The sequence below is a fragment of the Oryctolagus cuniculus genome, chromosome 17, assembly GCF_964237555.1.
Source record: "Oryctolagus cuniculus chromosome 17, mOryCun1.1, whole genome shotgun sequence".
Taxonomy (NCBI): domain Eukaryota; kingdom Metazoa; phylum Chordata; class Mammalia; order Lagomorpha; family Leporidae; genus Oryctolagus; species Oryctolagus cuniculus.
This window is the reverse complement of record NC_091448.1, coordinates 32,618,069-32,644,600: the sequence shown is the minus strand read 5'-3', so window position 1 is coordinate 32,644,600 and position 26,532 is coordinate 32,618,069. Positions and strand designations below refer to the sequence as shown.

The window sequence follows — 26,532 nt, the reverse complement described above, 5'->3', positions numbered from 1 at the left end:
GGAATAGTGCACATACACAATATATACAAAGAAGTAATTTTCATGACTTGTTCAACAATTATTTTTGGTGGAGAGGAACAGAACACTTTGAACAAAGGGTTTGACAATACATTGTTGGTTTAGTGTGGCATAACTTGTTTTGAAATTGTTCTTAGCGTGTGAGAATACTGTGGCCTCTCGTGTCAGATCTGCTATCACCTTGGACAGTTGTGGGTCCAGGAGTATTCATGTTTTCTTCTCCTGATGGTTTTTCATTGCATCATTTTAGGTAAACCAAGCAGATGTCTCTTTTGAAATCCAACAAATGTATGAGCTCTTTCTTGCCTTTGTTCACAAATTTGTGAATAATAAATGCATTTACAGTACACATATCAATTATTCCGGTTAGCTAAGGCCAATACCATTTTTTGCCTTTAAATAAAATGGAATATTTGGAAACCAACCAATCATGTTTATCCACACTGCCACTGAAATTGTTAAGGATGCCCAGTACCTTTGTTTGAAGCACCTTGGTTCTCCTCTTTATTTCTTTTTTCTGCCTTTGAACGTAGTCAAATGGTTCCCCTATACGGTAGTTCACTACAACAATGACACATTTATTATCTAACCCTTTTATAATGAGAATTTCATTGTTTGTGTCAAATCTAATCATACGCCCCTCCTGCTTGTTTCCTCATCATTGTTCTTGGTTTCCCAGGGCACTGATTTAGTCTGTTTTCCCTCATGTTGCCTGTAGTCTGGAATCTAGTATTCAAAGATGTACCAACAAGTCAAACCAGTGAATAGATTGTTGGAAAAAATAGTGTGACTATTTAAGCATTTGTAGAACTATCTTACTCCCAAGCACAGGTCACAGCTTGCCAACAAAAAACTCACAAGTAGCAACATGTTAGAGTTTGTCAGATAGCAGTGCAGGATGCTACACATGACTGTGCAGCCAGTATACATTGCCCAGCGTCCTATTTATTCAAACATTGATAATTTGAAACACAGTGCATTCCTTGAAATAAAAAGCAACCTAGTCCTACAAACAATTTTCATGAATGTATTTCTTATATTACATATCAGTTATGCACATGATCTTTAGTGGAATATTTAGTAAAAGTACTTTTTGCAGTAAAGTTTATGCCATCTTTATATTGAATTTAAAAATATTTTCAGCCACTCTACTCTTTCACCTACTACTTTTCTCAAAAGAATAGAAGTCTTAAAAACATATTTGAAAGTTACAAGTGGTATAGTCATTGCTCAACTTAAATTTTCGTAGGTGTCCTATTTATAGGCTGATGGGACATGAAGAGTTAATAAAAGTTAAATAGAGATGACACAATAGAGTTTCTGTTTTTAGAAGCAAGCTGCAGCTGCCATGGGAAGAATGAATTACTAGGAGAGCAGCATAGAGGCAGGGAGACCAAGTCAGAGAAAGGAAGCTGACCTGAGCTAAGGGCAATGGCCTGGCCACGAAGAGACTGCTTGCGACTCAAGATATATTTTGGAAAAAGAGCAACAGAAGTCACCTGTGTTGCTGGGGTAAGGAGAAGGTAACAATGAGCGAGGATTCCTCTGGCTTGAGCTCCTGTATGAACCTGGGTACAGTTTACCTAGAAGGGGGAAGGGGCAGAGAACACTATGAACCTGGAGCTCAGGGGAGTAGTCTGGGTGTGAAATACAAATATATATTAAAAATCATGTAAGAAGCAACATTTGAAAGAAAGACAATGCTTGGTGGTGGTGAAGGTAGGGAAGAGAAGAAATGGAGAAAATGATACTCACAGGGTTAAACTCTGGAAGCATTGGTAGAAAAGAAATTCGGAGAGAGGGAGGGAGGAGAGAAGGAAAATGAGTCTTGTAATATGGTTATGAGAAGAAAGGATGCAGAGCGGAGGTCAGTGAGACCAGCCATGTACAACACACAGGGAACATTGGCAAGGCCTGCCAGGAGAAAGAATGAGTGGGTTGGCTGGTATACTTGGGGAAGTGGGAGATACAAATCAAAGTGGAATTGTGGAGAAAACAGGATTAAGTATATGTAATCACAGCCAGAGCTCAACCAAGTATCTGTGGCTGAAGGAGTGGCTACAAGGTCAGGGCAGTTCATAAAGGTGACCCTATAATAAGGTCAGAAAGTAGAGGAATGAGAAGGGAGATGAGGGTGGAAGAACTTGGTCATAGCCTCTCTGCTTTTCCCTATTTGATGGCCACATCTTCTCTTGTAGTGCTAGCTGTGTCCCTGATACATGGTGGTGACAGCTGGCCTTGTGGCACAGCACATTAAGCTGCTGCCTGCGACACTGACCCAGCATCCCATATGCATGCCTGCTCCAGCCCCGGCTGCTCTGCTTCTGATTCAGCTCCCTGCTAAATTACCTGGGAAAGCAGCCAAAGATGGCCCAGGCACTTGGGCCCCTGGTATACATGTGAGAAGCCCTGATGGAGTTCCAGGCTCCTGGTTTCAGCCTGGCCCATACCTGGCCTTGGTGGCCAATTTGGAGAGTGAACCAGCCAATAGAAGATCTTTCTGTCTATGTCTTACCCGCTCTCCCTCTGTAACTCTGCCTTTCAAATAAATAAAATCAATTTAAAAAGAGAAAGAGAGAGAGATACTCATGTGAAGACAGGGAGACACAGAGAGAGTTGGACTGATGCATCTACAGCCAAGGAATGCCAATAATTTCCAGCCAACAACCAGAAGCTGGGAAGAGGCATTGAAGATTACCCTACAGATTTCAGAGGGAACATGGCCCTGCTAACACCTTGACTTTGGACTTCTTCCCTCCAGAGCAGAGACAATTAGTTCCTGTTGTTTTGCTCACCCTGCTTGTAGAACTTTGTCACAGCAGTCCTAGGAAACTGACATTGTGCCCTTAGACCATGGGCAGTTGGTCAGTGGGAACATGATGTCATTCAGGAGATGATAAAAGGGGATACCTCCTGTCTCTCCTCTGGACCCAAAGTCTATGGCTGGACAGGTTAGGGGCCCAACCAAGTGGCCATAATGAAGGAGCCTTGAATACCTACTACCCAGGCTTTGGCAGCATTACCACCACATACTTCTTAGAGTTTGTTTCAAATACATATGTGTGTGTGTGTGTGTGTGTGTGTGTATTTAACATATGTTTATTTGAAAGCCAGAGACAGAAGGAGAGACAGAGCAAACGAGAAATCGTCCATCTGCTGGTTCACTCCCCAGATGGCTGCAACAGCCAGGACTGGACCAGGTCAAAACCAGGAGCCTGGAACTTCATATAGGTCTCCTATGTGGATGGCAGGGACCCAAGTACTTAGGCCATCATCTGCAGCCTCCCAGGTACACTGGCTGGGAGCTGGATCAGAAGCAGAGAAGCTGGGACTGGAATCAGGCATTCCTATATGGTTTATGGGCATCCCAAGCAGCTGCTTAACCTGCTATGCCACAACATCTACCCTTTTAGCTGTAGGTTTAAGATCTTAATTCTGGGGGCCGGCGATGTAGGCGCACTGGGTTAATGCCCTGACCTGAAGCGCCGGCATCCCATATGGGTGCCGGTTCTAGCCCTGGCTGCTCCTCTTCCGATCCAGCTCTCTGCTATGGCCTGGGATAGCAGTGGAGGATGGCCCAAGTCCTTGGGCCCCTGCACCCATGTGGGAGACCCGGAAGAATCTCCTGGCTCCTGGCTTCGGATCAGTGCAGCTCTGGCTGTTGCGGCCATCTGGGGAGTGAACCAGCAGATGGAAGACCTATCTCTCTGTCTCTGCCTCTCTCTGTAACTCTGTCTTTCAAATAAATAAAAAATGAAAATAAAAAGATCTTAATTCTGACTCTGTTCAGTGGGTGGCTGGCAGGATATGGCGAGCCATTTCCCAAAGCCCTTCCACTTGCCCAAGCTTCTTCCTGTGGCAGTTAAATCTAGAACTGTTGTGAGCCTTCTGTGGGTGAGATTTATTTGTTTATATGTGGGTGTGCCATATTTATTTGTTAGCTCACTTACCTTTCTATAAACCACTGCAGTTGAAATAGATGGAAAGAGCAAGATCCAGAAGTCTTGTCCCTGGGGATAAGACATTTGGACAAAGTGACCTACCCCTAGGAGTAATGGCACTGAGTACATAGCAATATGTGAGCTCAGACATTGCACCACCAAAATTTTCCATTGTCCCCAACACACACACACATACATGCACACACACACATGCACACACACACAGAGGACCAATTTTCTGAAACCATTTTTTGCCCTACCTTTCTAAAACCTGTAAAATGTCTTTCTCCCTCCCTCCCTCCTTCCCTCCTTTGTTCCTTCCTCCACCCTTCCTTCCTGTTTCCTTTCTCTTTTATTTCTTTCTACTGTTGGAAAGGCAGAGAGATAGACAGACAAAGAGATTTTCCATTTGTTGGTTCACTCCCCAAGTGCCCACAACAGTTAGGGCTGGGCCAGACTGAAGCCAGGAGCCTGGACTCAAACCATGGCTCTGTGTGGGTGGCAGAGAACCAAGTACTTGAGCCATTGCTGCTACCTCTCAAGGTATGCATTAACAGGAAGTTGGGTCAGAAGTGGAGCATCCAAGACTTACACCAGGCACTCCAATGTGGGATGCAGGTGTCCCAAGCATCAACTTTACTGCTACACCACACTAAGTCTCTTAGTAACCTCTGTCTTCTGTTTGATCAGACATATCAGTTTCCCACAGACTAGTATACTCCACTTAGGACTGTCACTAGCCCACGCAGTGCCAATATTCAAATTAGGCAGCAAGTGTCTCTTACCCCAGATAAGCACAGTGCTGTGGCAGCCCCGTTGGTGAGCAAAGTGTGGTAGCACAGCCTGGATTTCAGGGTCCACTTCCCCGGGTTGGATGCCCACATGCAGGGCACAATCTGTACCACTCTCTGCATTCCAGCAGTGGAGAATGAGTCCCAGCAGAGCTAGTGCTGTCTACCATGACTCAGCCAACCAAGCAGACCTCTTAGGATTTAGTGCACCACACAGCAATGACTTTTCCAAAGCCTAAGGTATTGCCTTGTCCAGCACAGATACAAAATTGCTTGGTGATAACCCTAGAACTTATAGCAGGCCAATTGCATATTGGTTAAGAAAGTGGACTCTGAGGGCCAGCACTGTGGTGCAGCAGGCTGAGCTGCTGTCTACAGAGCCAGCATCCCATGTGGGTGCCAGTTCAATTCCCAGCTGTTCCATTTCTGATCCAGCTCCCTGCTGATGCATCTGGGAAACAAGTAGCAGATGGCCCAAATCCTTGGGCCCCTGCACCCATGTGGGAGAACTTGAGGAAGCCCCTGGCTCCTAGCTTTAGCCTGGCCCAGCCCCAGCCATTGCAACCACTTGGGGAGTGAACCAGCAGATGAAAGATTTCTCTCTCTGTGTCTCTCCTCTCTCTCTGTAACTCTGTCTCAGATAAAGAAATCTGGGCATATGAATTAATCCAACCACTTTGAACTGCAAATTGATAAAATCTAGTACAGTTAAGGATATACATGTTATAGATCTGCCTTAGGGGAATTGCATTCAGATATCCATTGGAATGTTTATGATAGCAAGAATATAATTTTGGGGGTCAGCGCTGTGGCATAGATAGTTAAGCCTCTACCTACAGTGCCAGCATCCCATAGGTGTACCAGTTCAAGTCCTGGATGCTCCACTTCTGATCCAGCTCCCTGCTAATGCACCTGAGAAAGCAGTGAAAAATGGCCTCAGTACTTGGGCCATTGCACAAGTGGGAGACCCAGAAGAAGCTCCTGGCTCTTGGATTCAGCCTGGCCCAGCCCCAACCATTGCAGCCATGTGGGAAGTAAACCAGTGGATGGAGGATCTCACTCTCTGTCTCTCTCTCCTTCTCTCTCTCTGTATCTCTGCCTTTCAAATAAATAAATAAATAAATCTTTGCAAAAAATAAATAACAAAAATAAATAAAATAAATTTTTGGAAACAATTTAATGTCCATCAATGGATGAATGACTACAGTATGGCATATTTCTACATTAGAATGCTATGTACAATACTATAAAAATCTATTTTTTAATTTTACTTGAGAAGTAGAGAAATAGAGATTCAAACAGATATCTGTAATCCACTGGTTCACTGTTCAAATGCCTGCAATAGTTATGTCTGAGTCAGGCTTAAGCCAGGAGCCCAGAACTGAATCCAAGTCTCCCACATAGATGACAGAGACCCAAATACTTGAGCTGTCACCTTCTGCCTCCCAGGGTGCACATGACAAGAAGCTTGAATGGGAAGCAAAGCCAAGACACAGACCCAGGCACTCTGATTTGTAATGGGAGTTTCCCAAGTGCTGATTTAACCACTGTGCAAAATACCCTCCCTACTATGCCATTTTGTATAAGAGACCTGGGCAGCTGCAGAATTTGATAACTATGGGTAGTCCTGGAATGAGTGCCCCGGGATACCAAGGGATATATACATATACATATATATACATATACATATATGACATATGAATGATACATACATATATGTATACATACATAAATATATACATATGTAACATGACATGTATAAATGTATATATACATATTTGTCAGAGTGTACAGGGGACTTCTACTGAAGCTGTATTTTTTATTCCTTTAAAGACAGTATAAAATTTGAAGCAAATATGAAAAGTGAAGACTGAGGGAAGCAGGTATACAAAGGTAAGAAACAGCTACATCTCTATGGTTATTTGTGTGGTTGAAGTGTTACACAATAAAATTTTTTCTCTTTGTAAAGTGAGGCTTTTGTCATCAGACTGCTCCTGGTTGAATCTGCTGCCCCATGGCAGTGTAATCTCAAGCAAGTTACGTAACTTCTCAGCTTCCTCATTGGTACACAAGGATAGTAAGACCTACTCATGGGGTTGTTGTGGAGATTAAATGAGATAATCTATGTAAAATACTTTGGACAGTGCTGAGTAAATAAATCCTTTTACTCTCTTTCAAATGCTTTCACCAATGAATCAAAGCAAGTTAAAATTTACCCAACAAATATTTATTAGACACCTGCTTTGTGCCAGGCCTTGTGCAAGAGGCTATGGTTGCCAAGGTGAATTACGCCCAGTCTGCTGGGAAGGCAGAGACACACAGGAGGGAAGGCCAAGTGCAGTGGCTCTGACTGTGACGGGGAACCCTAGGCAGCAAGAGAGGGTAAGAGGCAGCGGGTTTCGTTCTGTTTGGTGGGGGCAAGGAAGGACTGAACATATTGTTGGTGGTCTGTCTCTGCATTTGGTACTCACCACTAAAAATATGATTGCCTCAGTTATCTTTGTTGCATAATAACCTTAACACTGAATGGCTTTTAAAACAACATCAATTGTTTGTTAGCTCATCAGAGATATCTGTGCTCTACATGTTGTCACCTGGGTGGCTGGACTGCAGATGGAGGATCCAAGACAAAACATTCACATGTCTAGTGCCCTCAGCTCTGATGGCCAGAAAGGCAGGGGAGCTGGCAGGCATTTCTTTCTTCTTATGGTCTCTCTAGAAGGGGTACTGAGTCTCTTTACATAGTGGCTCAAGTCTCCAAGAGGATAAAAGCTGATGCTGCTAGGCCTCTTAATACCCAGGCCCAGAACTTGTGCTTCAGTCTTATCAGTCAAAAAAAAAAAAAAAGTCACCAGAGGCAGGCATTGTTACCCAGCAGGTTAAGCTTGCAAAGCCAGCATCTCACAGAGGAGTGCCTGGGTTCAAGTCCTAGCTACTTTGCTTCGATCCAGCTCCCTGCTAATGTGCCTGGGAAGGCAGCAGATGATGGCCAAAATACTTGGGTCCCTGCCACCCACATAGGAGACCTAGATGGAGTTCCAGGCTCTGGACTTTGATCTGTCCCAGCTCTGCTTGTTGGGGGCATTTATGGAGTGAACTAGAGGATGGAAGATCTCTCTCACTCTTTCTCTGTCTTTCCCTGTCTCTCTGTCACTCTGCCTTTCAAATAAATAAATGAGTTAAAAAGAAAAATAAAGTCACCAGGCTAGCCGAGATTCAAAGGAGGGTCTGTAGACTCCAGCTCTCCATGAAGGAAGCAGCAGGACATAACCTTAACTAGGAAAGTCTTTTGTTGTGTATCAACAATTGCCCAATTTAATTTGACTAAATCGAGTACAGTAGAAGTACATGGTGGTAGCTCCCTGGCATACAGTTCTCCCAGTGGCCACAATTGTGCTACGTATTTTTCTAATAATAGATGACCTGGAGTTATGGTATTGAGCAAGTTTCTCAAGCTGTGGACACCTTTCCCTTAGCACATTTATTACACCACTTTCCGTTTTACAGCCAGTATATGACTTTGGAAGTTCCTAACTGTTGGGAATCCAGTACTGCTTTAGGAACCAGTGGTGTACAATGCCATGCCATATAGGTTCAAATCCAGATTTTAGTACTTACTCACTGTAAGCCCCTTGGGCATATTATTCAGCCTCTCTTCCTACTCCTTTCTTGTGTATAGGATGAGGGCTGTAAGATCTAACTTCCCAGGTTATTCTGAGCATTGAAGCCAACGCAAGGAGAGTGCTGGCCCTTGGTAGGTGAGACAGTTGAACAGTGCCATGATACTGATGGGGTCAGGTTTCCTGCCTTTCTTCTTAAGTGAGGTAATATGAGGCATGCATTTGGATTCGGTTTCTTCTGTCCTAGGAAAACCGAACAGACCCAAAGCATTGCTTGCTCCTGCCTGAAAGGCTCAGCAGTTATACCATGGGGCATGGCTTTGAGAATTTGTTCAACCTTTAGGGAAGCAACTTAGTAATTATCAGTGAGTCATTAAAAAAAAGTTCATACATTTTTACCCAATAACCAAATTTCCAGAAAATTATCTGAAGGGAATGGATTCAAAAGAAAAGTAAAATTTATACCCATCAAGCTCCTGTTGCCATTTTCTTTGGGGCAGCTGAAATAGAGAAGCATCTTCAATGTCTAATAGCAAGGGGATGGTTAGCTAAATTTTGATGCAAATCAGTATTTGCTGAAATATTAGCCATTGTGAAAATGACCATTATTATCACTATATGGTAGTGTAGAAAATTTAAAAAATAAAATGCCAACAGCTGCCTTCTGCAACACTAGTATCCCATATCAGAGTGTGGGTTCAAGTCCTGGCCAATCCACTTTTTTTTTCCCAAAGAAACCTTTTATTTAATGAGTACAAATTTCATAAGTACAACTTTAGGAATATAGTGATTCTTCTCACCATACCTGTCTTCCCACCCCCGCTCCCACCCCCACCCCATGTTTTCCTCCCTCTCCCATCCCCAATCCCATTCTCCATTAAGATTCATTTTCAATTAACTTTATATACAGAAGACCAACTCTATAGTAAATAAAGATTTCAACAATTTGCACCCACACACACAAAAAAAACTGAGAACAAGTTTTATAGTTAATTTTCATAATAGAACTCATTGAGGACATAAGTTCTGTATAGGAAGTAAGTGCACAGTGACTCCTGTTGTTAATTTAACAATTAATACTCATATGTATGATGTCAGTGATCACCTGAGGCTCTTGACATGAGCTACCAAGGCTACGGAAGCCTTTTGAATCCACAATCTCTGTCAATATTTGGATAAGGCTATAAGCAAAGTGGAAGTTCTCTCCTCCCTTCAGAGAAAAGTATATTCTTCTTTGATGGCCATTTCTTTCCACTGGGGTCTCTCTCACAGAGATCCTTCATGTAGGATATTTTTTGCCACAGTGTCTTGGCTTTTCATGCCTGAAATGCTCTCATGGGCTTTTCAGCCAGACCAAAATGCCTTAAGGGCTGATTCTGAGGTCAGTGTTATTTAAAGTGATTGTCATTCTATGAGTCTGCTGTGCACTCCTCTTCTGACCCAGCTCCCAGCTGATGTGCCTAGAAAGGCAGTAAAAGATGGCCCAGTGCTTGGACCCCACCAGCCACATGAGAGACCCAGATATAATTCCTGGCATCTGGCTGGCTTGCTCCCAGCCATGGGGGTTATTTGGGGAGTGAACCAGCAAATGGAAGACCTCTCTCTCTCTCTCTCTCTCTCTCTCTGTGTGTGTGTGTGTCACTCTGCCTTTCAAATAAATAAGATAAATATTTTTTAAAAAAAGAAAGTAAGAAGTAAAATGCCAAGTGACAAATTCAGGATTTAAAAGATTTTTTGCATAAATAAGAATCAGAGATAGACATGGGAAAAGCATTTGTTTGTGTTTGGGAATTGATTTTAATATATATATATGTGTGTGTGTGTGTGTGTGTGTGTGTATATATATATATGCTTTCTTGTCATTTTAAATCAAAATCAGAAACAAATTTAGGCAAGGTCATATTGACAAATCAATTATGAAAAAAAAGAAAAGTGACATAATAAATGCCAGAGAATGCAATGCAGAGCTTTTAAGAATGTACATTCATAAGGTTCTTCCTGGGGATTCTAATTCAGAGGGTCCCTGGTGGGGTAAATCCTCTATTTGGTCATAAGTCTAATAAGTTTGCTGTACACCAGGGTGAGACCCCCTGAGACAGACACTTGTGATTATCCTTCCAAATAATCTGATAAATGCATTGTCTGATCAGCAATAGCAATACAAGCAAAACTCACATAATTAGAATACTTTCCCCTGAATAAAATATGTTCCTGCTTGTGGGGCTTTTACTCTTACATCTACTTAGTTGTACTCTGACAAATTTGTAGCCTTTGTACATAATCCAGAGCACGGTGAGGACAGCTTTTGATAAACACATGTGGTTCTGTACAATATTAAAAAAAAAACAAAAAACTGTGGCATTAAAGCTGATGGCCTGGAGTTTAGCAGGGAAAGAATTAGAAGCAGACAAAATGTTATTTCTATATTCATCAAAAGCTATGGATGGGAATTACAAGGACAATCTCCTGCTGTGACCAGCTGTGGCTCTTTCTTGAGGACTGGAAGTCCTGGGTAGTCTTATGAGATTTAATATGCATATTTTTCTATCTTTTCTAATGTTGGCATTAACCCATAGGAAATTATTGTTAAAGACTTGAGAGTTGGGCTGCTGTGGCATAGTGGTTAGGTTGTACCTTGGGACATCCACATTCCACATGAGAGCACCTGGTTTGAGTCCTGACTATTCCACTTCCAATACAGCTTCCTGCTAAGTCATACCCTGGGAGACAGCAGATGATGGCTCAAGTACTGGGGTCCCTGTAGGTTGAGTTCCGGGCTTCTGGTTTTGCTCTGGCCTGGCTCTGGCTGTTGTAGGCAGTGGATGGAAAATCAATCTCTGTTTGTGTCTGTCTCTGCCTTTTAAATAAAATGAAACTAAATAATTTTTATAAGTTTTTATAACAACTGTAAGAGTAGAAAAGGAAAAATCCAAACTGATCCTTGCTCTACCCAGTTCAGCCTCTGTAGAATATAATGAAAGAAACAGTAGATTCTTTGAGAAAATCCTAGGCTTAACCAATTTTCATGGTAACTTGCTTTATGTTCTTTGTACAAAGCAATTTCTCAGAAGACTGGATTGTAGGTATTGTTTGAAAAGAGGTTCCATGATGAAGGAGGTTTGGAATGCAGGGTCTATCCAAGTTTGAGAGGTTTCTTTGCAGCGTTTCTCAGGGCCTTTGTGAATCTCCATGAAAAGAATGTAGTATGAAGGTTGAGTGTTTGGCCTCATGATTAAAATGCTGGTTAGGATGCCTACATCCTGCATCAGCACCTGGGTTTGATTTCTGTCTCTGGTGTCTGATTCCAGCTTCCTGCTAATGCAGATTCTAGAAGGCAGCAGATGGTGGTTCAAGTAGTTGGCTTCCTGCTCCCCACATGGGAGACCTGAATTGGGTTCCTAGCTCACAGATTCAGCCTCTCAGACATTGTGGGCATTTGGGGAGTGAACCAGCAAATGGGAGAGCTCTCTCTCTCTCTTTCCATATCTCTGCCTCTCAAAGTAATTAATTAATTAAAATCAAGAATGTTGATTGGAATATGAAAACCTCTTAGCTGATGGTATACAGTTTGCAAAACACTTGCATAGACCAATATGATTTCCAATAAGAGTTAATTAACTGTTAATTGTTAAATCATAGAAAATTAATATAAGCTATTATAGTCCTAGATTTATATTGGTTCATTTAGGTTTTTCACCTAAAGAATATTAATTTTCATGTGAAAATATGTAGAAAATTCAAAAGCCTCTCCAGAAAAACCCCAAATCATAGAATCAATGAGAAAGTCACTAAAGTTTCTGGGCATAATATACTTGCAAAAAAATAGAAAAGAAAAAAATTGGGGGCCAGCATTATGGCACAGTGGGGCCAGCATCCCATGCCAGAGTGCTGGTTCAAGTTCCAGCTGCCCTACTTCCAGTCCAGCTTCCTGCCAATGCACCTGGGAAAACAGTGGAAGACCCAAGTTTTGGGTCCCTGCCACCTATGTGGGAGACCAGGATGGAGTTCTGTGTTCCTGGCTTCGGCCTGGTCCAGCTCCTGCCTTTCCGGACATTTGCAGAATGAACCAGCAGATGGAAGCTCTGTGTGTGTGTGTGTGTGTGTGTGTGTGTGTATGTATGCGTCTGTCACTCTGCTTTTCTATTAAATAAATAATAGATAAATCTTTAAAAATAAAGAATTGCTTTCTTATATGTAGATAATAATTAGAAAGTAATATATAAAAATACCACTTCCAATAGAACCCACATCTACAGGGTGTTTGAGAATAAGTCTAATTAAAGTATGTTCAAAATATTTATACAGAAAATGTAGTGTCGTTACTGAAAGACATAGAAGTGTTTCTAAATAAGTTGGGGGATCATATTTGTGCATTTGGAGAGACAATGTGTTAAGGACATCACAGCCTCCACCTTCCAGCAGTCTCCATCTTTTACTTTGCTTGCTTCCTTGTCATGTTTAATACAACCCAGCTTACCCTTTCAGTCCCATGTTTCTTGTAATGTCTGAAAATAAATTGTCAGGTGTCTTTTGCCTCTTAGCAAGCCTCTAGTGACACATGTAGGTGTTCTGTCTAAAGCTTCCTGAAAATAACACGGTATTCATTTCCGAGGTCTCTAGCAAAGTGCAAAGCATATTTGTGCATCACCAGATTCGGTGAACTTATTTATGTCTCCCAAACACTAGATATCCATTTGAATACCTTGGTTAAGAAGGGTTTTTGTTGTGCTCAAAATTGCCCAGCTTAATTTTACTAAATGGAGTGTAGCAAATGTAAGTGGAGGTATCTCCTGGCTCAAAACTTCTCTCAATAGAATTTTGCCACTTTTTTTTTCCTGGTAATAGATTCACCCAAAGTCATGGAGGTGAGCATGTGACTGAGGTTGGGTCTATTTGTAATGCCTCATTTCTGTGGCCTGGGATTGGTCCAGGTGGTAGACGCATGACATAAGCTGGGCTGATCAGCCTTTCTACATGTAGGGAAGAGTAAAGCTCACAGGAGGAGGCAGCAGAGAAAGCAGAATCATAGTGTTTTTTTTTTTTTTTTTAATAATTTGTTTACTTGAAAGGCAAAATAACAGAGAGGGAGAGATACAGAGACAGAAACATGTTCCATCCACTGATTTACTCCCCAAATGCCCACAGCAGCTGGGACTGCACCTGGCTGAGGCCAAGAGCCAACGATTCAAGCCAAGTCTCCCACATGGGTGGCAAGAACCCCACTACTTGTGCCATCACCACTGCCTCCCAGGGTCTGCATCAGCAGGACAGTGCAATCAGGAGTTGGAGCTGGGACTGAAACCCAGGCACACTTACATGAGATGCAGGTATCTTTACTGCTGGCCAGACCCCCACCTGGAATGTATCTTCAATTTATTTAATTATAATAATTATAATTATATATGGCCAGGAGCACACTGTCCTGTTTTAATAATATTACCATTAAAATGCAATATCTTTATTTTTTCCATTCATTACATATTGTAATGGTTAAATGACCCACTCTCCCACTAAGTATGTCATGAGAGTACTTTTCATTCTCTCCCTGCAAGAGTGTGGCTATCTCTGAGAAGTCAGAACTATACTCTACTTCCTTTTCTTCCTCACCTTCACTGCCAGTGTTTCCTTGGCCACCTTTAGAGGCTCACTTTCCTTATCCTGCCCTCTACCTGGGATGTAGTGGACTTCCTTGTGGAAGTCCATGCTCTTGTCTTCCATTTTCTTAGGTTCTAGGCCACGAGATTTCTCTACCTGTTGTTGTCTTTAGATATGTTCAAATCTATGTGTGTCTCTGCCTCACCCAGAGCTGTTTCTGCAGCTAAATCCCAGTGGCTTGCTCTACCTGCATGTTGCAGTCATCTCAAATTAAAGATGCAAGGCTCAACTCTCCCCTCCAAAATTGGTTCTCCTTCCTCATCCCTCTGTTTCTGTTGATGACGTTATTTTTCTCCTAGCCTCCCAGGCTCCAGTATAACTTATCTTTTATTATTCCCCTTCCTTGGCCCACTTCTAAGTATGCCCTCCTAACCAAACCTTGCTGAAAGAAGTAAGCCTTAGCCATTTGATCATAAAGTAAAGGTGGCATCAGGTATATGACCAGAGTCAACAGATTCCAGCAGTGTTCCATACCGGGTGTGTCCAACCCACTACACAAAGGAAAGAGAGAATCTGGTTATGTCTTTTGTTTTGGCCTGGTTAGTGTCCCTTCTTCTAGGAGTGGAACTATCTCTTCATTAGGGGAAAACATCCCCCTCCCATTGTCAGTCCGTGTTTTCTAAGTGGGGAGGATGCATTTCTGTTTCAAGATTTACTTCCCAGGTACTACATGAAAAAGCTGGACTCATCAGAGTCAGAGAGAGTGCATCAGGAATGGTCATGTGACTCAGTCTAAATCAAAGGAAATCATCTCAGAGACTTTGGTTAGAAAGCAACAGGAAAGGTACTCTCCTTTAATAGTTGGTGGAAAATAAGAAACTGTGGAAGGACATTGATATGGTAACTTGAGGAGATACTAGCTGAGAATGGAGCCAGACAAAAGAGAGCTGCATGACTGTGAGCACCTGGACCCAACTGGCTCTGGACCCAACAACCCCTAGACGTAGGTGAGCCAAGAAATTCCTTTTCTGCCCAGGTCAGTTCCAGTGTAATTGCTCTCATTTCCAAATGAGTGAGGCCTGAGTATTCAAAGAGCTTTTCACGGATAGTCTTCCCTTTTTTCCAGACACGAGATAGGAATGCACCTCAAACTGTCTTTGAAGTGAGGTATAGCCATGGGGTCTGCTTTGACTGATGACATGTGAGCAGGCATTTTAGCCAGTGCATGATCCGTTACTTCTTTCTTTCTTTCTTTCTTTCTTTCTTTCTTTCTTTCTTTCTTTCTTTCTTTCTTTCTCTCTCTCTCTCTCTCTCTCTCTCTCTCTCTCTCTTCCTTCCTTCCTTCCTTCCTTCTTCTTCTTCTTCTTCCTTCCTTCCTTCCTTCTTCTTCTTCTCCTTCCTTCCTTCCTTCCTTCCTTCCTTCCTTCCTTCCTTCCTTCCTTCCTTTTTTTAAGATTTATTTTTTTATTTACTTAAAAGGCAGAGCTACAGAGAGAGGAGGAGAGACAGAAAGGGAGAGATTTTCCATCCACTGGTTCACTCCTCAAATGGCCACAATGGCCAGGGCTGGGCCAGGCTGAAGCCAGGAGCAAGGAGCTTCCTCCAGATCTCCCACATGGATACAGGGGCCCAAACACTTCTTCTGCTGCTTTCTCAATTGCATTAGCAGGGAGCTGGATGGGAAGTGGAGCATTTGGGACTTGAACTGGTGCCCATATGGGTTGCCTACATCGCAGGCAGAGGCTTAACCTACTACACCACAATGCCAGCCCCACTTCTTTCTTTAATGATTAATTCATTTATTTGAAAGGCAGAGTGACATAGGGGGAAAGAAAAGCTAGATCTTCCATTTGCTGGTTCATTCCCCAAATTCTTGCAAGAGACAGGGCTATGGCAACTCAAAGCCAGGAGCCAGGAACTCCATCCAGGTCTGCCACATGGGGAGCAGGAACCCAAGAACTTGTGTCATCATCCACCACCTCCCAGCCACATTAGCAGGAAACTGGATCAGAAGCACAGAGGAGCCGAGACTTGAAGCTCATATTAGATGCATCCCAAGTGGTGGCTTAACCCACTATGTCATAGTACTTGCTCCTGTCACTTTCTTTCTACCATAGAAACCAGCAATACTATAGATAGTATCTCTTCAATTCCAGGTTGAAGTGATGGGAGAGCCCCTAGCTGACTTGCTATGAGCAAGTATCATAAGTGAGAAATAAATATTGTTAAGGTAATAAGATAGTGGGGTTTTTACCACACTTATTTATTTGAGAGGCAAAGAGAGACAGAGAATCCCACCCTCTAGTTCTTTGCCCAGATGCTTGCAATGGCTAGGGCTGGACAGCACCAAAAATAGGAGCCAGGAATCCACCAAGGTCTCCCCATAGGTGGCAGGGACACAGGTACTTGAGCAGCCTCCCGGGGTCTGCATTATCAGAAAACTAGAATGAGAAGCAGAGCTGGGCATTGAACTCAGCAGTAGTGGCTGACAGGCATCCTGGCCACAAAACAAACACCTGCTTTTTCTAACCCTTTGCCTTCTTATTCCCTGGTGTGATATCCAAGGGGACAAGCTCTGGAGTCCAGCACAGCACACTCAACTCCCAACTCAGCCACATACTAGCAAGTGAATTAATTTCTCTGGGCCACCAGCTCCTCATCTGTAAGATGGGAATACAGATGGCACCTGCTTCTTAAGGTTGTCATGAAGATGAGATTCTTCACCTAACACTTAGCCTGAGGCCTGGCACTGAGTAAGTGCTGAAAAAATGTTATTAGTTATCATTTGTTAGTGCCTGCTTGTTCTAAGCTCATGGTTTACACTGGGATACTGGCACTTCTAACTGACTAGTGGAAGTTACAGCCCATAATTTCCTGTCATAAAATAGAACTGCCATATGATCCATCCACCCTCCCTCTGGGTACTGAACCAAAGGAAGTAAGAACAAGTTCTTGAAGAGATCTCTTTACAGCACTATTCACAATAGCCAAGACGCGCATCAAGCGGTGAATGGATAGAGAAAATATGGCATGCAAAGACAATGGAATATTACTTGGCTTTTAAAAAGAAGGAAATCCTGCTGCAACATGGAAGATCACAGAGAACCTCATGCTAAGTAAAACTGAAATAAGCCAGGGACAAAGAGACAAATATTGCATGATTCCAGTAAGTGAATTCTGAAACAGTTGAACTCACAGAAGCAGAGTAGAACAGTAGTTGCCAGTGGTAGGGAGAGGAGGAAACAGGGAGATGTTCGTCCAGGGAGCACATTTTCAGCTACAAGATGAATATATTCTGGGATCCAATGTATAACAGGGTCACCATAGTTAATAACACTGTATTGTTTACTTGCAATTATAGAACACCAGATTATAAATTGTCCTCACCCTCCTTCCTCCCCCACACACAATATAGTAACTGTGGGCAGTAAGGGATGCGGTCATTAATTGGGTTGTGGTGACTATTACACAATGTCTGTGGTCTATCAAATCCTGGCAACACTGAATATGTACAATTTTTATTTGCCAATTAAATATTTCTAATTAAAAAAAAAAACAGATCAATGCTACAAACTCAAGAGACCAAAAGGAAAAGCACGGGATTCTGTGTCCAGGATGTCTCTGTCCTCCAAACTCACCCCCTCTCCCTGCTGGGGGCTGCTGCAAGCCCACAGCCGCTTGGGAGCACCCTTGAGTTAGGGCAGGCCTGTCCTTCCTCCTGCCAGATGCTTGGGATCCCAGCTAGCAGAACAGGCAGAACCTTTCACTTTCACATGCCCCGTGTTTGGCCAGACACACGGTGGAGAGCTGGTTCCCAGCAGTTATAAGCAATAAAGCTGGGGCCACTCCTGCAGCCAGAGGGCTGCTGGCAGCCCAGCCACTCCCGCCTCCGTGGGGGCGATTCCCAGCCACAGGAGCAGCCTTTATAAAGATGGCTGGATTAATACTCCAAAGTCCCCCTCCCATCCCATTTGCTGACAGCCTCCCTGCACACCCACACGTGGTCGCCGTCCTGCGGATCAGAAAACCAAGGCCACAGACACAGGACGAAAACTGCAGAAGCGCTGCTCAGCTGAGTCAGGACACAGAGATTGCAGGGCACATTTGCAGTCACATGATTGTGTATTTTTGTCTGTCTTTTCATTTTTTTAGGGCTTTCCTTTTTTTTTTTCTTCCACTAATGTGCAGTGAGAATGTGGAGCCAGAGGACATCTGAATACACAGTCCTAGATGGCGACCATTTTCTTCCACTCATTTCTAGTTATCTCAACCAAATCTAATTTCAAGCAACTAGCCCTTTTTGAGAAATTCCAAAACATGTAATGTAGATCTTATTTTCTTTTTATCTTTTTTAAAATTAGCAGGCTTTGTTTTTAGAGCATTTTTAGGTTGACAGGAAAATTAAGCAAAAAGTCCAGAGGCCCCTACACGTCTCTCTCCTGGCTCAGGGCATCCCCTGTTATTAGCATCGTGCCTTAGTGTGCTACATCTGTTAGAACTTAAGAATCAGTACTGATACACTGCTGTTCAGCTGAGGTTTTCATTTCCCTTAGGGTTCACTCTGCATGGTTCCACGAGTTTTGACAAATGTGTGATGTCATCATATACACTGTCAGAATGATTTCACTGTCTAAAATCCCCTAACTCCCCTTCATCCCCACTTCTCCCCAGTCCATGTCCATCACTGAGCTTTCTACCATCACTGTAGTGTTGCCTTTTCTCTGGATATCATGTGGTTAGAAACATATAATATGCATCATTTTAGCAGGCCTCTTTGATTTGGCAATGTTCATTTAAACTTCCTGTCTTTCCCTGGCTTGATGGCTCAGTTCTCTTTTTTTTCTTCTTTCTTTTCTTTTCTTTTCTTTGTTGTGGTGGTAGTGATAAAATGCACATAACCTAGGGCTGGCTCTCTTACCCATGTTTAAATGTGTGGTTTAGTGGTAATGCATTCATTTTTTTTTGACAGGCAGAGTGGACAGTGAGAAAGAGAGAGAGAGAGAAAGGTCTTCCTTTTCCGTTGGTTCACCCCCCGGCCAGCGCATCACACTGATCCAAATCCAGGAACCAGGTGCTTTTGGTCTCCCATGGGGATGCAGGGCCCAAGGACCAGGGCCATCCTGCATTGCACTCCTGGGCCACAGTAGAGAGCTGCACAGGAAGAGGAGCGACCAGGACATAATCTGGCACCCCGACCGGGACAGAATCTGGCACCCCAACCGGGACTAGAACCCCGTGTGCTGGCGCTGCAGGTGGAGGATTAGCCTAGTGAGCCGCAGCGCCGGCCTGATAATGCATTCATAATGTGGTGGTACTATCACCACGATCCACCTCAAGAAGTCTTCATTATGTGCAAGTGAGACTCTGTACCCATTAAACAGTAACTTCCATTCTCCCTTTCTCCCCAGCCCATGGCAAACTCCATTTTTACTTCCTCTATGATTTTGACTACTCTAAGTACTTCGTATAAGCTGAATCATGCAGTATGAGAGTAGTTCAAAATGTTTGTGGAAAAACATATAAAAATTGGGTTTTTGGTGTAAAAAAATTGAAATCCAGGCATAGTTTTGTTTTTTTTTTTTTCAGAATGCTAATTTGTCATGAGATTTTTGAAGACCCCTCACATTTGCCTTGTTGTTGACTGGCTTATTTCACTTAGGAAAATGCCCTCAGGGTTCATCTGTGCTGTAGCATATATCAGAATTTCCTTCTGTTGAAGGCTGACTGGTACGTGTGCGCTGCACTTTGCTTATTGAGGCATCTCTCGACGGACACTTAGGTTGCAGCCACGTTTCAGCGTTGTGAATAATGCTGCTGTGGACATGGGAGTGCAAAGCTTTCTTCAAGATTTTTTCAGTTATTTTGGGTATGCACCCAGAAGGGGAATTCCTGGATCATACAGTCATATCCCAAAAGTCATTGCCAAATCCAGCATCATAGAGCCTTTGCTCTGTGTTTTCTTCTGAGGTCTGCAGTGTTAGCTGTTACATTGAAGTCTTGATCCATTTCTAGTTAACTTTTGTGATATCACTTCATCTACAAATTCTTCAGTATACATCTCTATGAGGTAAGAACTCCTTTAAAAAACAGCCACAATCCAGCCACGACAACATGGTTAACAATTCCTTGATATTATCAGATCTCCAGTGCAGAGCCGCTCTGCAGACAGCAGCACACCAGATGGAAGCAGCTATGTGGGGCTGGGGAGGGGGAAAGGAGGAGAAATGGATGGTGAGCACATCCAGCGGTATCCCCTGCTAGCTGTGCAGAGCCCAGCAGAGGCTCCCTTTGCTAAATGCCAAGTACCTCTCACCCCCAACCCAGGGTGACAGATTTAGCAAATAAAAATATAGGGTGCTCAGTGGAGTTTGAATTGCAGATGAGCAATAACCACTTTTTTAGTATAAGTATATACAATGCAAACTTAGGTCATTCCCTTTTTTTTTATTTGTTTATTTATTTGTTTGGAAAATAGGGTGATAGACAAAAGAAGACAGGGGGAGACTTCTGCTGGTTCACTCCCCAAATGGCTGCATCAGCTGAGACTAGGTCAAACTGCAGCCAGGTGCCAGGAACTCCATCCAAGTTTTCCCATTGGGTGGCCAGGACTCAAGCATTTGAGCCATCATCTACTGCTTCCTAGGCACTTTAGCTGGAAGCTGGATTGGAAGTGGAACAGCCAGGACTCAACCCAGCACTCTGATTTTGGATGAGGGCATTCCAAGCAGCTGCTTGACCCTTGCACCACCACTCCTACCTCAGGATATACTTGTTTTTCAGAAAGTGTTGGAATGGGCATTTGATGCCATTTGGGCTGATGGGAGTGCCTGGTTTTGAGTCCTGGCACTGCTTCAGAGTCCAGCTTCCTGCTAATGCACACCCTGGAAGGCAGCAGATGATGGTTCAAGTACTGGGCTCTGTGCCGCTCAAGTGGGAAATGATGGAGTTCCAGACCCTAGCCCAGCTGTTACAGGCAGTTGGGAAATGAACTAGCAGATGGGAGATGTGTGTGTATGTGTGTGTGTGTGTGTGTGCTTTGAAAAAAAATTCATTGTTAATCCTAAATTCAGATTTAACAGGAGGCCAGTACATTATGTGGCTGCCTTACCTCCCAACTCCTCACTCTATTGATAGTAGAAAATGCTGTTCTGGACCCTGAAACATCCCCCAGCTCCCTGTGACCCTCACCACTGCCCAGGTAATCACCCTGACTTGCCATGGGTCCAGGGCGGCTGGGGGCTAGAAATTCAGAAAGCAAAGGTCTATCTGACCACAGTGGATCTGGCTAAGACCAGCTGAAAATGCCCCAAAGAGCAAGGACATTTGAGAGTTTCCTTCTGGTCCCCCTTTCCTCCACCCCTAGACTGGCTTCTGAAGAGGTTCCTCTTCTTTTCGGCAGGTCTGGCTTCACTGTCTCAGAGCACAACCTCTAAGCCACCTGTCTGGCTGACAGGTTCTGAAATGGAATCCACAAAGTGGAAATCATCCAAGGAATCCCGGGAGTGAGCTTTCCTCTGCACTGGTATACAAGGTTGCTCTCTGCTTAGGGAAGCTCTCTGAAGTTATTGTTACCATGTGAATCAAGTTTCACTCCTTGGCAGCCCTTTTAGGAGTGGAAAAAACTGGGACTTGCTCAGACCTGTTGAGTCACATGCGAAGTGATCTCATCCGGCAACGCAGTGAAGGACGCAGGGGTAAGCCAGGCTGCGAATCCATCTGTGGGGGAATTTGACAGAGGTGTGATGACCTTATGTACCCAGTGTCTTTGAGAAAAAGATCTTGTTACCTGCCATCGCAGGTGTCTGCTCCTGGAAAATAGCTGCCCACTCAACACAGTTGTTCTGATTGCTTTTATTTACCATGAGATAGGTCCTTGACACAGGATCAAATGAGACATATGTGTGTAGAGGAATGCATGTTAACTTGAGCACCATGTTCCCACCACCAAGTCTAAATAATACTCAGCCTCCTGGAAGACCCTGGGCCTCCCTCCTCACATCCACTTCTCTTCCCCAAGGTGGCCACTGTGGCCAACTTGTGGAAATCATCTCTGTGCTTTGCTCTTTGGTGTCACTGCTAGGTGTGCCCTGCTAAACAAGCACCTGTTTGTGACCTACATATAAATGGAATTATAGTGTACATATTCTCCATGATTTGCTTCTTCCTCACAACCATTCTTAGACACTTGGGTGCCCAGCGACCTTTTCAGGCTGTGAATCTATGAGTCTGCTCTGGCCTTGAAGTCACATTGGCTAGCCTTGGTCTCCTAGCCCAGCCACATACCAACTTTGTGACTGCTCTTTCCCTCCTTTGTAAAATTGGGACAGTGTGCCTCTGGACACAAGCACCTCCCAGGGGAGACATGTGTCTCATTTGTCATTTTGTCCTTAGCAATGCAAGTGCCCTGTGTTTGATGGATCTTGAGTGAATAAAGGAGTTGTGTAAGACAGTACAAGTAAGGGCCCTACACCATACCAGATTCATGGCAGGTGTTCAATACGTGGGAGCTAATATGGTGATTGTCCCTGGCATTGTTTATTTGAATATGTACCTGCCTATGGTAGGCAGCCTCTAAACTGGCTGCCAGTAGCCCTGCCCCTGTTCCCTTGTATTTCTATGTCCCTTGAGCATAAATTGGACTTACTGGCATACTTCTAACAAATAGAATGCAGCAGAAGAGAGAGAATGTCTTAGTCTGTTTCATGTGGCTATAAAAGTATACTTGAGACTGAAGAAATTATTTTCCAGAGTTTTGGTGGCTAAGAAGGCCATGATCAAGACATAGGCATGTGGCTAAACTGATCTTCTGTATATAAAGAGAAACGAAAATGAATCTTGATGTGAATGGAAGGGGAGAGGGAGTGGGAAAGGGGAGGGTTGCGGGTGGGAGGGACGTTATGGGGGGAAGCCATTGTAATCCATAAGCTGTACTTTGGAAATTTATATTCATTAAATAAAAGTTAAAAAAAAAAAGACATAGGCATGTGATGAGGGCTTTTAGGTAGAGCCCTCACACAGCAGAAGACAGAAGGGCAAGAGGGGGATGAATGTTGTGTGCCCACATAGTAGAAGAGCAGGAAAGAGAGAACCTCTCCACAAGCTCTTTTTCTAGTGGCAAGAATCCACCCCTGAAGGCCAAGTGAACTCTCAAGACCTAAATGCCTCTCAGCTCACTGCATGGGAGATCAAGTCTTCAACACATAAATCTGGGGGACGCTTTCAGACAACAGCATAGGATGTGATTTCCAAGATTGCGTAAAAAGACTGTAGCACCCATCTGGGGTCCTCTTGCTATTTTTTGGATTGCTCCCCTTGGAGGAAGCCAGCTGCCTGGAGAGGCCCATGAGATGAAGGGCTAAGGCCTGCCAACACGCACATAAGGGAGTCTGGAAGTCGATTCTCCATCTTGTTGAGCCTCCTAATGCAGTCCCAGCTGACAGCTTGACTGTGACCTCATGGGAGACCTGCAGCTGGTGACACTCAGCCCAGCCATGCCAAGGTTCCTGACCACAGAAACTGTGAGATGACTAATATTGGTGTTGTTTTCAATTTTATTTGAAAGACAGGGTGATGGAAACAGAGGCTTTTCCATCAGCTGGTTTACTTCTCAAATGGCTGCAATAGCCAGACTGAAGCCCAGAGACCAGAACTCCATCCAGGTCTCCCACATGGGAGGTAGAGCTCCAAATGCTTGACCCCAGATTCACCTCCCAAATAGTCACACCAGCAGGAAGCTGGGTCAGAAATGAAGCCAAGACTCAAACCCAGGCACTCCAACATGGGACACAGCATTGCAAGTGACACCCTAACCACTGCACCAAATGCCTACGTCTGCTTTGAGCTGCTACATTTTGGGGCAATTTGTAAAACAGCCATAGATAACCAAGTAGCTGCCTCCCCTTGGGTGAAGAGTGCTGGCAGTCTTTAGAGAATGTGTCAGACACGGAGATGCATTGTTCAGATCCCCACTTAAGGATGGACTCACTGCCCAACTGCAAGGAGCTCAGCTAAGTGACAGCCTCCAGGGTCCACATCAGCTTTCAAGTTGAGCTAATGCTCTTCTTGGGGCACTCTCCCTAGCCAGTGCTGAGCAAGGTAGTAGTGTGAGGGCCTGACCATCTCTGCCACACGCTGGACTCCATCTGTGTGTAGTCTTTGCTTCAGAGCTCTGTGGTAGGCTGGCAGACTTGGTCAGGTCTGCCTTGGGGTTTTCTTCTGTGAGTGTTGCTCCCTAATAAGTCTTTCTCATTTCAAGCCCCATCCTGGCCTCTGCTTCCTAGAGAACCCATTCTGCAAGTGAAGACCACATCATCTGCTTTCAGGGCCGATGTTGTGGTCCAGCAGTTGAGGGACGGCTTGCAACACCATGATCTAATATGAGTGTCAGTTCCAGTCCTGGCTGCTCTGCTTCCAATACAGCTCCTTGCTAACACACCTAAGAAGGCAGCAGAAGATGGCCCAAGCACTTGGGCCTCTGCCACCCACATGGGAGACCTGAATGGAATTCCTGGCTCCTGATTTCAGCCTGGCCCAGCCCTGATTGTACCTGATGGTAGCAGCCATTCAGGGAGTAAATCAGAAGGTGAAAGATATTCTCTCTCTCTCTCTCTGTCACTCTACCTTTCAAATAAATAAATCTTTAAAAACAGAAGAAGGGGCCAGTGGAGTGGCATAGCCAGTGAACCTGCTGCCTGCAGTGCTGGCATCCCATAAGGACCCTGGTTTGAGTCCTGGCTGCTCTACTTCCAATCCAGCTTTTTGCTATGGCCTAGGAAAACAGTAGGAGATGGCCCAAGTCCTTGGGCCCCTGCACCCACGTGAGAGACCCAGAAGAAGCTCCTGGCTTCTGGATTTGTGTTATTATTATTATTATTTGACAGGTAGAGTTATAGCTAGTGAGAGAGAGAGAGACTAGAAAAAGATATTCCTTCCATTGGTTCACTCCCCAAATGGCCGCAATGGCCAGCACTGCATTGATCTGAAGCCAGGAGTCAGGTGCTTCTTCCTGGTCTCCCACGCAGGTGCAGGGGCCCAAGCACCTGGGTCATCCTCCACTGCCCTCCCAGGCCATAGCAGAGAGCTGGACTAGAAGAGGAGCAACCAGGACTAGAACCTGGCACCCATATGGGGTGCTGGCACCACAGGTGGGAGATTAACCAAGTGAGCCACGGCGCCAGCCCCATGGCTCCTGGCTTTGGATCAGCACAGCTCTCGCTGTTGCAGCCATCTGGTGAGTAAACCAGTGCATGGAAGACCTCTCTCTCTGTCTCTGCCTCTGCCTCTCTTTAACTCTGCCTTTCAAATAAATCAATAAATCTTTAAAAAGAGGAAGAAGAAGAAAAGGAGGAGGAAGAAGAAGAAGAGGAAGAGGAAAAAGAAGAAGAGGAGGAAAAAGAAGAACAAGAGGATGAGGAAGAAGGAGAAGAGAAAGAGAAAGAGAAGGAGAAGAAGAAGAAGAAGAAGAAGAAGAAACCCAAGCTTTCTAGTTAGCCCAGATCTGAATCCAAGTACACACTCCACGTGGCTGGTCCTATGACCCTGAGCAAGTTACTTAACTCTTCTGAGCCTTACTTTCCTCCCATGTAAAATAGATAGCAAATGATGTTGGAACTGAAATGAGATATTTATCAAATGCATAACAGAAAGCCCAGCACACAGTAAGTTCTAAAGGACAATCATTAAGTATCCAGGGCAACACAGCAATTAACCCCTTGTCATGTCCCAATTTTTATTGGAAATTTGCTCAATACATTGTCTATTATGTTGATTATCGGTCTTTGACACTCAGGTGGATTCTCCGTTACCTCTGTGAAACTTCAAGCCTCCAAACACCACCATAGCTCATGTTGTTACCCATAAAATGAATAAAGTACAACTCAGGATTTCACGTGACTCCTTTAGGTCCTTGACAGCTCTATACATAAGGACCAAAACCTTTATAAAGCTGTTAAAATTAGGGTGGCTGGCATCACGCTAAAGCAGCTTGGTGAACTGTTTCTTTTGTGTGCCTTGGACTTGATCACTTGAGAAGACTGAGCTACCTTTTTAATAAACACAGATGTGGGGAACTGAACAGATCCAAACCTGCTCCTCTCATGGTCTGCCTCTCCTTGGTGGATAATTTCAAGCCCCAGAAAATGGAGAGCCACCTATGGTAGGTTGCTCTCGCTTTCATCCCCAACCATCTCCAGTCCAGCTCAGCATCTGACCTGTTCTCCCTTCAAACACCTTGAATCCTTCACCTCTTTTCATCCCCAGTACCTCCCCAGGCTCTCTTCCTTTAAGAGTTTCCCAACTGACCCTCCTTCTGGTCCCTACAGACCAGCTAGAGAGATCTTTTTAAAATGCTAATGGGGGCCCACACTGTGGGTAAAACTGCCACCTGTAGTGCCGGAATCCCATATGGGTGCCCCTTCGATTCCTGGCTGCTCCACTTCCAATCCAGCTCTCTGCTATGGCCTGGGAAAGCAGAAGATGGCCCAAGTTCTTGGGCCTCTGCACCCAAGTGGGAGACCTGGAAGAAGCTTCTGACTCCTGGCTTTGGATTGTTGAGGCCAACTGGGGAGT

The 26,532-nt window shown here is 44.2% G+C and overlaps 1 long non-coding RNA gene across 1 annotated transcript; it reads left to right on the top strand.

The window, feature by feature from the left end:
• The first annotated feature begins 1,348 nt into the window (after positions 1–1,348).
• Positions 1,349–22,788, top strand: LOC127484465 (uncharacterized). The gene is made up of 4 exons (XR_011383524.1): positions 1,349–1,541; positions 6,584–6,643; positions 18,935–20,032; positions 21,365–22,788. It is a non-coding gene; the product is annotated as an uncharacterized lncRNA (long non-coding RNA).
• Positions 22,789–26,532: the final 3,744 nt, after the last annotated feature.